Source organism: Hemicordylus capensis, chromosome 4 (genome assembly GCF_027244095.1).
Source record: "Hemicordylus capensis ecotype Gifberg chromosome 4, rHemCap1.1.pri, whole genome shotgun sequence".
Taxonomy (NCBI): domain Eukaryota; kingdom Metazoa; phylum Chordata; class Lepidosauria; order Squamata; family Cordylidae; genus Hemicordylus; species Hemicordylus capensis.
The window spans coordinates 109739056-109751577 of record NC_069660.1 but is presented as its reverse complement, the minus strand read 5'-3'; the positions used below and the strand labels follow the sequence as shown (position 1 = coordinate 109751577).

General features: G+C 42.2%; 1 long non-coding RNA gene across 1 annotated transcript; it reads right to left on the bottom strand.

Annotated features, from left to right (window-relative positions):
* Positions 1 to 527: 527 nt before the first annotated feature.
* Positions 528 to 8133, bottom strand: LOC128322274 (uncharacterized). Its single transcript, XR_008305641.1, has 3 exons — positions 8055 to 8133; positions 5845 to 5898; positions 528 to 640 (listed from the first exon to the last, which is right to left on the bottom strand). It is a non-coding gene; the product is annotated as an uncharacterized LOC128322274 (long non-coding RNA).
* Between the last annotated feature and the right edge of the window lie 4389 nt (positions 8134 to 12522).

The window sequence follows — 12522 nt, the reverse complement described above, 5'->3', positions numbered from 1 at the left end:
TTAATAAAGTTGTGGCCTGTATACCCAAATTATACGTGTCTGAGTATTCCTTGGGGCTGGGGTATGGGAACAAACTCTCATTTCTTTCATCAGCAACAATTCATTTTTATTTTATTTTTAGAATTCTGGATACCAAGAAAAAGGAGAAAAGACTAGAGAATTAAGGAGGTGAAGTTCACATTTACACTTTTAAAAAAACCACAATTATCATTATGGCTATGGTACAAAAGGACATATCAGCTGCTCTACTGGACCATGACAAATGTTGATTCAGTATATCATGTTGTTTCCTACAGTTGTCAACTACCTGTCTGTGAAGTGCATAAGCAGAATGTGAAAGCAGCAGGCCTTCCTGGTTGTTCATTTCCAGCATATGGTTCTCAAAGATAAACTGCCTCTGAACATGGAGGCTTTGTTTAGCTATTACAGTTCATAGTAAATCAGGCACATATGTTTGTAGCTTAAATGTGATGTATTTAATTATATCCTTTAAAATCATGAGAAATGTCACACTAGCAGTCTCACCAGTATATGAGAAGCAATATCTGGAACTGGTAACCATCTGTGCTGACAGAATTCTGATATCAGATGCAAAACACAAGTTTGCCTCCTCTAATCTGCACTGTAGTAACAGGTAGATCTAGAAGAAGCAAAGAAAAAGGAAAGTGTTTGTGTGAACTTGCTACAAGTACCAGAATAGTGTTTCCCCACTCCATTTAATAAGTGACAATTCATAAAATGTGATGTGAATTTTTATGTATTAGAATTTTTCTTTTAAGGCTGAAGTCTTAAGCACACTGAAGTGGAAGCAATTTCCATAGAACTAAGTGAGATTTTCATCTGCAAAATATACACTGAATCAGCCCCCGAAGCTAATTTTTGTTTTGTTCTCTAAATACATTATGGTATAAAAGCCATCATTACTGAAACCGTGTAGCTTTCATGAAGCAGTGAGTTATGAGTGAAGCAAACTACAACTTAGTTTTCATGTAAAACATTTTCATTAATAATTTCTTTTCATAATCTGGACCTTGTGCAGTAACAGTGGTTTTTCTTTTTAAAAATCATCGGAGTTGAAAAGGAGCTTCTCTTGGTCACCATTTTGTTTCCCCACAATGCCCCAGACACTGCATCGCTCTGGGGCAGGGGTGGAATGGTGGATCCTTCAAAATTATGATGGTCCTTTTTGGCAGCTACCATTTCCTCCACAATATTCCTGACACAATCCCCAGGGATTGTGAGAAAACAAAATGGTGAACAGCAGTCTGTGACGGCTGAGAGGCCGTCTGCCACTCTTTTTCAGGTTTAAATTGTGTTTTTTTTTTGCTTGCCATTGCTACTGTATCACAGGTAAGCCACATTATGAAAACGGATAGGAGTTCCGAATGGCATATGGCCATTTAATTCATTTGGAGCTGTCTGTCATTTGCTCTGTAACAAATGAAAAAGGAACTAAGTGGGCTTGTTTGGTTCAGTTTCTCATTTGTGCTGCTGAGAATGTATACAACTACTGCTGATGGTCTAAACTGCACTATATGAAGTTCACTGCATTCTGTCACAGAGTGTACGCCCTTGAAAGCCAGTGTGAATAATACTCCGGTTCTTCTCATACATATGTTTTTAATGTCCTTCTTGTCATTCAGACAAGATGTAATAATTCACACAGGACTGCCCAAATAAAATGCCTTTAGAAGTTTTTCCAAGACGTTTGAGAGGCGTTAACTTTTCGTATCATGTACATACCTGCCAACATGTCCCTATTTTCCCATTCAGGAGAATGGTAAAATAGGGACATGTAGTGGTATGTATGTTCTTCAGTGGACCCAGAAAATAAACCAGCATGCTGTTATTTTGGGCACCACCCAGTCGTTTCCTGTCCCAACTCCAATTGGAAGTGGTGCACCTAGGTAATTTCGGTGCCTGGACTTCCTCCACCATGAGCCCCCCCCGTGAGGCCCCCTGAATTGGGGGGGCCTTCTGCCACCACCCCACACCCGCTCCACCTCTGCCTCGCTGTGCCAAAATGCCAAAGTTTACCTTAATTTTAACCACCAATGTGCGTGGCCGGAGGTGGGGTGGAGCATGAGCCTTCCCCCGCCCTGTGGAGGTGGTGGGTGGAGTGAGGTGAGGTGCTAGAGGGGCCGCCAGGGGGTGGAATGTGGAGGGTGAGTTGAGCAGGCTTCCCCCTGCCTCCCAGGCACACACATTGGCGGCTAAAATTTTGGCAGTTCGGTGTGATAGGCCAGGCTGCAGGGTGGTGACCCGAGGCCCCCCTGAAGGCCCCCCCAGATCCTTGGAACCCCCCAGACCTTGGAGGCCAGGGGCCCATGGTCCGGGGGTAAGAATGCCTCTGCCAATAGTTTCTTGCTCAGTGAGAATAATATTGGTATTACAACATTCCAGCCAAAGTTAAGCACTTTTAAATTGTGTTAATGTTAAGTGGAAGCATTCTTCCATTGAATTCAGTGACTTTATTATTGTTCCTGAGGGAACAAAGAAGAGCTCCAAAAACATGTCATAATTCTACTGAGTTAGTTTGTTTCTGAATGTAGCGTAAGAATTGAAAATGCACAGTGTTTTACTTGTTTATTGTTGCTGTATTGTTGTGAATATTGTTATAGAATTATATCTGAAATGATGGATTTGTCTAGTCTGTGTGTAAACAGTTATCTGATTCTCTTTCTACCCCAAAATGGAACACCTACACATATAAGGTAACAATGCAATTGGATAATCATAATCACAATCATAATGCCTCAAACAAGCTTCAAGGTGACATTATAGTCACTCTGAAATTAGTATTACACTGAAGTGTTATGAAGTGACATTCATTTCATCCTGGCACAATGGTGACATTAGCATCTAATTATCTTGTAGTGAATTCAGCATCAATCACCTGCTACATAACATGGTGCAAGCTTCCTTCTCTACTAACTTTCAGTGTGGGTGCTGGTGGCAGGAAGAATAAATTTCCAGGTCAATCCTAAACATTTGCCCTTGGGTGTGAATCAGTTTGATTTATCAAGCTAATACTCATTCGTTACCCCTTAACAAGCTTCACCTTTCCTCAATTACAAATTTGTGCAGTATGCCATGAGTACCCAATCATTTAACAAATGTCAGTGGTGGAACTTGGATGCATCTCCATACTAGTGATCATGTATATGAAACCATGTAATTAGAAGGATTAAATCATATCAACTTAAGAACACAACAACAGCCCTGCTGGATCAGGCCCAAGGCCCATCTAGTCCAGCATTCTTTTACATAATCCCCACCGCACCTTAAGATCATCTGAGGAGGTCCGTCTCCAGTTGCCACCGGTTCGTCTGGTGGTGACGCAGAGGCGGGCCTTCTCTTGAGCTGCTCCTGGGCTGTGGAATGCACTCCTGGCAGAAATTCAGATAATTTGAGATCATTCAGGAGAGCCCTTAAAACCTACCAATTTGGCCTGGCCTTCCAGGGTTTTAAATGACTAACTCTTTTAAATTGTTTTAAATTGTTGCCCTGATTTTCAGGGCTTTTAACTGTTTTATTGTGTTTTAATAGTTTATAATTGTTAATTTGTTTTAATTATTTTTATCATGCTGTGAACCGCCCTGTGCCATTTTGGAAGGGCGGTATATCAATCAATCAATCAATCAATCAATCAATCAAATAAATAAATAAATAAATCCTGTTTCACACAGTGGCCTACCAGATGCCGCTGGAAGCCTTCTGGCAGGAGTTGAGGGCATGCCCTCTCTCCTGCTGTTACTCCCCTGCAACTGGTACTCAGAAGCATCCTGAGTACCATATATAGCTATATAAATATACAGCACTAATGAAACAGGATAGACAAAACTCAACAGAGTTGTCAGCACTTTGACACAGGGACTCTTTGGCTCAGAAAGCCTGGCCATGAACAATGGAGGTGGCCTATAGCCCTCCGACTAGTAACCGTTGATAGACCTCTCCTCCATGAAGTTATCCAGGTTGTTGGCTGTCACCACATCTTGTGGCAGATAATTCCACAAGCTGATTATGCGTTGCATGAAAAAGTACTTCCATTTGTTGGTCTTAGATTTCCTGGCAATCAATTTCATGGGATGACCCCTGGTTCTAGTGTTATGGGAGAGGGAGAAGAATTTCTCTCTATCCACTTTTTCCACACCATGCATGATTTTATATACCTCTATCATGTCTCCCCGCAGTCGTCTTTTTTCTAAACTAAAAAGCCCCAGGTGTTGTAGCCTTGCCTCCTTTCTTATAAGGTGCTCTAGGCCCCTGATTATCTTGGTTGCCCTCTTCTGCACCTTTTCCAGTTCTACAATGTCCTTTTTTAGATGTGGTGGCCAGAATTGTATGCAGTACTCCAAGTGTGGCTACACCATAGTTTTGTATAAGGGCATTATAATATTAGCAGTTTTATTTTCAATCCCCTTCCTAATGATCCCTAGCATGGAATTGGCCTTTTTCACAGCTACTGCACATTGAGTCGACACTTTCAACGAGCTGTCCACCACCACTCCAAGATCCCTCTCCTGGTCAGTCACCGACAGTTCAGATCCCATCAGCGTATACTTGAAGTTGGGGTTTTTCATCCCAATGTGCATCACTTTACACTTGCCAACACTGAACCGCATTTGCCACTTTGTCGCCCACTCCCCCAGTTTGGAGAGATCCTTTTGGAGCTCTTCACAATCAGTTTTGGATTTTACTACCCGAAAGAGTTTGGTATAATCTGCAGATTTGGCCACCTCACTGCTTATCCCTGCTTCTAGATCATTTATGAATAAATTAAAAAGCACCAGTCCCAGTACAGATCCCTGGGGGACCCCACTTCTTACTTCCCTCCATTGTGAAAAACCCCCATTTATACCTACCCTTTGTTTCCTGACTTTCAACCAGTTAGCAATCTACACATGTACTTGTCCCCTTATCCCATGACCACTAAGTTTCCTCAGGAGTCTTTGATGGGGAACTTTGTCAAAAGCTATTTGGAAGTCCAGGTATACTATATCTGCTGGTCACCCTGATCCACACACTTGTTGACACCCAACATGTTGAATACAATGATGAGACGTGCTCATCATTTCAAGACAACAGCTTCAAGTTTTGACTTGTATGTGTGGTGTTGACTTGCATGTGTGAATTCACTGTCCCAAATCAAACACCACAGACAGTAAGTTAAAAACATAACAAACGCAATGCTTTCCACTACAAGAAAGAAAGATGCTACCAACCTCTGGTTCACAGTGAATGTGTGCTGCCAGCATGAGCCACAAGTTCCAGCATGTTGTCCAAACCCTCCAATGTTTGGTTTCCCAGCTGCACTTCCCTCCAGGATCCCAAAGTCTGTAGCCTAGATTTGAAGTTGGTTACAGAGGTTGGGTTCCTGGATGAGTGTGCAATTGGGGATCCTGACATTGGTGGTTTAGGATGACATGCTGGGAGGGGAACCTTGCACTGGGAGCACGCACTCACCACCTGTGAAGCCATCCTTTGTTTCATCATGACAATAGTGACATTACTTTCTCATTAGATTGATATAGAATAGCCTGACAATAGATGTTTAAAGCACCTGCCTTACTATATGATAATCAAATAAGTATTTCCGTCGGAATAAATTAAATGTTAAAAACAACTATTTGTTTTTAAAAGCTATTAAAAACAAAAGTGCTTTTGTTTTTAAAATGGGAGGGAGTTGTATTTTATATTACTGTCTTGAATGTAAGTTTGAGCTGAAACTCGTGTGTGTGTGTGTGTGTGTGTGTGTGTGTGTGTGTGTGAGAGAGAGAGAGAGAGAGAGAGAGAGAGAGAGAGAGAGAGATGAATTTCACAAATGAATTTCACATGTCCTACCTTTTTTGCATTTGCTGGGCTTTTTAAATCAAAAATTTTCATAGTTGGACAGTGCTGCTGAAAGAAGGTGCATGATTAACAACATCTACTCAGTCAAGCTGCATTCTCTGCCCCTCTTCCCCTACTAGGTATTCAGATGATCATAGTAGCACTCAGTTGTGGGCATCTTTGTAGACCTTGTTGCCTATTGCTTTGGTGTCATTTTTGTTTGAGGCAAAAGCACTTTATCCTAGTATCAGTTGGCAACATCCATAAGAAGTTTGGGACCAAGCCCCATTGAAATTAATTTGACTTGGGTTAGACAAGACTAACTTGTCATCATGACTAACTAGTCTCATAACTAACTAGTCTGGATATTGCCCAGTGAGATTGCCACACAGCCAGTTGGATTCGGCTTTGTGAATACATCACTGGAAGAACACAAGATGAGTTCAGAATGCCAGCAGTGCTTATTCAGATATCACTGTCCTCATTCTGAATTACCTTCATTTGGCTTTATTTGGTTCAGGTTTTTTTTTTTAAAAACATATGGCTCAGAAGCTGCAACCAATCAGGGCTGCATCAGCAACAAACCAGCATGAAGGATAAGCAGCCAACTAGCATGAAAGGCTCCTGCTGGGAGTCTTGGGCAAAACATTTTACCTCCTTGCAAGTCCCTTTCCACACCAGAATGGTTGCTGACAACTTGCAGCTTAGCCATACAAGTTGAACGTCATCTAAAACTTATGGAAACTGGAATGTTGCTTGATTAAAAGAGGCGGCTGTTGGCTATTAAGTCTGGAACTGAATCACAGAAAAAACATGTTGTTCAATGCTTGCTATATTCAGAAGCATCACTAATTTTTCATTAAAAATCAGCTCATTACAGTGCTTGATGCTGACTCATTATTGTGTGAGAAAAAGAGAAGCAGAAACAATCAGTTTTGTTATATTAACCAATGAACTCTTGATGACAATTTCAGAATTAGCACCTTATCCACAGCTAACATAGAGAGGCATCAATACTGTTACTAGAACTGATCAGAATATGAAGAAAACATGTCGAATACATTATTGAATATCATAAACTTTAAAATATGTTGAATAAATGATGTGCTATGAATAATTCAGTTGCCTCCACTGTCCTAGTGCCTTACTATTCTATCTCTTCAGTCCAGAAGGACCAATTCCATTGAATATTTTTTTTAACCCCCCAGGGAAGAACTACGATGACAGCTATTTATTGAGAATAGATGTCACAACTTAGGGTATAGTCCTGCAGGAGCAGACCTCAGGGACCCTTGCAAATAACCTGCAGTACAGAAGGTTGTGACCAGAAGGATGTGGTCAGAAAGATGCAAGAAATTTTCAGCTGTTGTTGAGTGGCCCTTAGAAGTCAAAATGCACATTAAGACAAGTGCTTGTTTGTATAGTGTTTATAATTGGTGCTGCTTTGTATAGGGGTTTTGGGGGGGTTGCTTTTTGCTAAATAACTGTGTCTGGGTCTCCTGATCTCAGTCAGAACCATAGTGTGGAGAAGAGGGCCTTTAACCTTTTGCCTCCCAGCATGGTCCCAGTCCAAAGTAGGGCCCCTGAGAGGGGTTTTTCTCCAGGGAAATATTAGCTGTGGGCACTAATCTGGATCAGAACCACAATAAGGCAAAGGGTTAAAGTTGCCTTCTCACACCATGAATGGGGCCTCCACTGTGACTACAATTTCCCCCCAATAAAAAGCAAACAAACGTGCCAATCATATAATGAATACAATGAATATTTATATACCGCTTTTCAACAAAGTTCCCAAAGAAGTTTTCATAGCTATAACTAGAGAACGAAAATGGCTCCCTGTCCCCAAAGGGCTCACCATCTAAAAAAGGAACATAAGATAGACACCAGCAACAGCCACTGGAGGGATGCCAGTTGCTCTCCCCCTGCTAAATAAAGAGAATCACCACTTTTAAATGGTTCCTCTTTGCTCAATTAGCAGGGGTCTCAATTACACGCTTGCTTTAAGGTACAGTTTAACCCTGGATAGCAGCATGCGTGAAAGATCATGCGGAGAGACAGTTGGTCATAGAGTGCTATAGAAGATACTTTGTATTCTGTGTTCCATGACTGTAGAACTCCTTATTGTAACATTTAAATTTTGTAACAGGCCACATTCAGTCATAACACAGAGCCGTTGGTCCAATGTTCTACTCCTAGTTCTACTCCCCCCACTACACGCTTACCTGTCTGAATTTGGATGTAAGCACTGGCCTCCTCTCTGCAGACTGTGAGACTGCAGAGAGGAGGGAGAACTGGCTGCTGAACCTTCTCCTTTGTTTGATGGACAGCCACATCAGCCAATCAGGATGGAGAGAGGGAGGAGTTTCCTTCCCCCCACTCTGGCCCCAGGGAAGGCTGCCTCCATTACTGAATTTGGATATAATGGAGGCAGCCACAAACCAGAGCAGGGGCGTAACAAGGCTGGAGTGGGCCCAGAGACAAAATTTTAAATGGGCCCCTCGCTGATACACACACACGTCACAATATATAGTCATGTGACTTGCCTCATGGGACTTGCCTCTGGGAGGCCCCTCGAGGCATGGGGGTCCCCAGGCAGCTGCCTCCCCTTGCCTAATAGTAGTTACGCCCCTGAACCAGAGGACTGAGCAGTGAACCTCACTTCAAACCGAGGGTTTAAACTGGAGTTTGATGAGTGAACCCTCTGACTTAGGGTCCAAACTGTGGTTTCCCACATTCAGACCAGGTTTGGGGACCTATGGCTGCTCTGCCTCCAGTTCCCCATTATATCCGAATCTGGGCTTACTAAATTCCCAAGGACACTGTCTTTTGTTGACCAATAATTGACTTCCATAATATTTCTTTTTTTTGCTAAAATCCATCTTTGTATTGCTGTTACATATTTGCCTTTGCTGTAGAACCTCTATGCTGGAGAGCCTCTATGCTGGTAATAAGTGTTACCCTGAGCAGTAATCCTAATGATTTTTCCAGCTGGGGCCATTTTGGCAAAAAAGCTGCAATGTGAGAGCCATTTCCCACTGTGTTGACCTCCGTGCTGCACTTTCCCCAGCTTTGGGAACAGGAGAAGCCCTTTAAGAGAAACAGAGCCCGAGTGCCATTTTGGTGTATGCACACAGTGCAAGGGGAAGTAGTCCTTCCAGTACTTACCCCATAAAGATATGCCACCACTAAAAAATAATCATCTTTACCACAGTCTTCTTCCAATTTGTTTCCTACTTAATTCATGTCAATATAAAAATTCTTTCACTAGGTCACTTGTGTGAAAAACCCATTCTTAGCTATGCTTTAGTATAAAAGTTAGTGCTCATTAAGTTAAATGTAAATTGAAGTTGTTAATTGCATACTTTATTAATGAATAGTATCAGCTATCAGAGCTGTTAACAACATGTTTATTTATTTAGAAGAATGTTATCAATATACTGCTTCGATATTCACAAAGGCAGCCTTATCATTATTCACAGTGAGACAGAGAAACAAACATCAAATTTAATTGTGTTACCAGGCTTCAGAGCTATAATCTTTATACAACAGCTAATGCTTTCATTACTTATCAATTCACTTATAATGATGCTACACACTCAGAAAAAAGTTAAGCAGTTAACAAGCAAGAATAGATCCTTGTTGACTGTTTACATGTTGATTAAAAGAATAAAATATAGAATGTGGGGGATTAAATGAATGTTTAATTTGAATAATTAAGCATTATTAGACCAGCTAGTGGTCCAGTCTGGTCCCAGTTTCTCCTGGTGGGATATTCTGTGGTGGAGCAAGTGAGAAGCCGTGGGCGGAGAGGTGGTATGGCTGTGGTCTACAAGAATACCGTCTCGCTTACCTGGATTCCTGTCAGGCAGTTGGCCTATATTCAATATGTGTACCTAAGCCTAGGGACCAAGAATAGACTGGGACTTCTCTTGGTGTACTAATCACCCTGCTGCCCAACAGCGCCCCTAACTGAGCTTATGGACTTGGTTGCGGAGTTGGCACTGGAGTCACCCAGACTGTTGATAGTGGGGGACTTCAATGTTCACTTTGGGACCGGGTTGTCTGGAACGGCTCAGGAGTTCATAGCAGCCATGACAACTACCTGTCCCATGTGATCTCTGGACCAACGTATGATCGCATGCGGGTTTTTTCTGCCCGCATTGTTTCTACAAGTTCACATTCAGTGGAATTGTCTAAGGTTGTGAAAGGACAATTCCATGCCCCTCCCCCTTGAACTTGAATTTGGAAACTTTGATCACCTGCTGTGATGTTTTAAATGACTTTTTTGTGGATGAAATATCTCGTATTCAGGCCAAACTGGATTCCACATTTAATTCAGAGTCTACTAGGTAGGTGTCCAGCAACTTCTCTTATAGGATTAGATTGGATCACTTTCAGAGGCTATTCTCATGACTGTGCAGAACCGGACTAAGGGAGGCCAGCCCGGTACTGAGTAGTCCTGTGCTGCGAGAGCCGCATGGCTCCCGGCAGCAAACCTTATGAAATACCCCTCCCTTTAAATGAGGTTAGCAAAGCGAGCTCTCTTCTGATCAGAGCATTCTTCTTATTGTGAGACACTGCGGCGCTGCTCTGCGCCACGGTGACTCACATGGAGACCCCCAACTGGGAGGCTCCAACAAGCCTCCCAGCCTCGGGGGCCTCTCCACGATGCCCCATGCAGTTGTGTGGGGCATCTAGGGACTTCCGGGGGCCAGGCAATTTTCATGATGAAAAACTATGATGGAGCCAGTAATCATGTGGGTGGCCAATCCGGCCACCCAAGAACAGCTCCTTGCTCATCTGTGGGGAGAGCGGGCTTTTGATACCATCAACCATGGTATCCTTCTGGGTCACCTGAGGGAGTTGGGATAGGCTGGCACTGTTTTACCGTGGTTCCATTCCTACCTCTCTGGCAGATTACAGATAGTATCATTTGGAGACTGTTGCTCTGCAAAGTGGGAGTGAATTTATGGAGTTCCACAAATCTCCATGCTCTTTAACATCTCCAATGCTCTTTAATATCTACATCAAAGCTCTGGGAGAGAAAATCAGGAGATTTGGTCCAAGGTGTTATCAATATGCTAATGACATCCAAATCTATTTCTCCCGATCAACTTTATTAGGAAATGGCATAACTTCCCTAAATGTCTGCCTGAAGTTGGTAAATGGCTGGATGAGGGATAACAAACTGAAATTGGATCCAAATAACTGTGAGCTTTTAGGGTTTTTTTTAAATGTTATGCTTTGAATATTTGTGAAAATGTCCTATCATACACCATGAAATGTTTGATCCTTCACATATCACTAAAAGGAAGACTGGGTACTTGAAATTTGGTTACTTCTTCAAAACAGTGGCTGGCATCCAGATTAGTGTTGCACTAGCAACATGAGAGAAGCTGTTTAAAGAGCTGCACAAAGTTGCAGTGATCCATGATGTTGTGCAACCAGTAGTGGAAGATCTCTGGAACACATACAATGTTGTGCAATGTGTTGTGGAAAGCATTGTATAATCTAATGTGTAATGCAATTGCCAACATTTTCTGCTAGCGCAAGAACTAGTTGTGCTCTAGTACAACAGCATTATACTAGTGCAACGATAGTCTGGATGTAGGCCAGTGTTATGTAAAAAATGTCATGGGTTACATGAGGTCATACTTTCAAAAGCTGTGCTCAGATATCTGAGAATTGGGACCTCGCACCAGCAGCATTTTGCAAGTACAAAAAAGCTTAGTTCAGAGTCAAAGAACCTGAGCCTTGGTTTTAGTTTTTCAGAGCATCATGAGAAAAAAACATGCAAAATTTGTTTGTCATAACTCAAAACGCTGAATAATAAGTATGACAGAGATTGACAATTTAAATGATTTCCCCCCCTCTCTCTTCTTCTTCTTCTTCTTGCTTGCTTTCCTGTTATTAAACTTGAAATGTTCCCTGCCCTTCTCCTTTTATTCAGTTCAAATTATGCTAATCGCCTTTGATCTGGGTTCATGGTAGGCTTACCTATATTGATGGGATAGATGGGATGAGATGGCTATGGGCACAGACGTCGTATCAGGTATTAACAGAGGGCCCTTTTGAGGACCTGGGTCTTCTGCAGCTGCCATAAAATGCCAAATCTGGACACCAACCCTGAAAAAATATTGGAGAGAGTGTCACAGTAATCTCTGACTTCACGAGGAAAGAATCCTATATGAACCTATAAAAGTGTGTATGGGTGAGGTGAAACATTTTCTTCCCAGGAAAATGTGCCCCCTTTTGTATTTTCTTTTGGGGGAGGCAGGCTTAATTGTGGCTGAATGTTTTCAGGGAAACAGCACGTGACACACATTCAGCTGACCCCTCCTCTGTCCCTGTCATTAATGGTAGCAGCCCTCCATTGTGAGTGTCTTTGCAGTTGGGTTGTTGCCGCTGTTCAGAGTGCATTTAGCACAATTTGTTGTTTTTAAAATATCCCTGGTCCCCAATACCACACAACCAAAATAATTTGGCATTATGTCCATGTTGCTTAGGCCACCAATTGGCACAGCGGGGAAATGACTTGACTAGCAAGTCAGAGGTTGCCAGTTTGAATTCTGGATGGTATGTTTCCCAGACTATAGGAAACACTTACAGGTGAAACTCGAAAAATTAGAATATCGTGCAAAAGTCCATTAATTTCAGTAATGCAAATTAAAAGGTGAAACTGATATATGA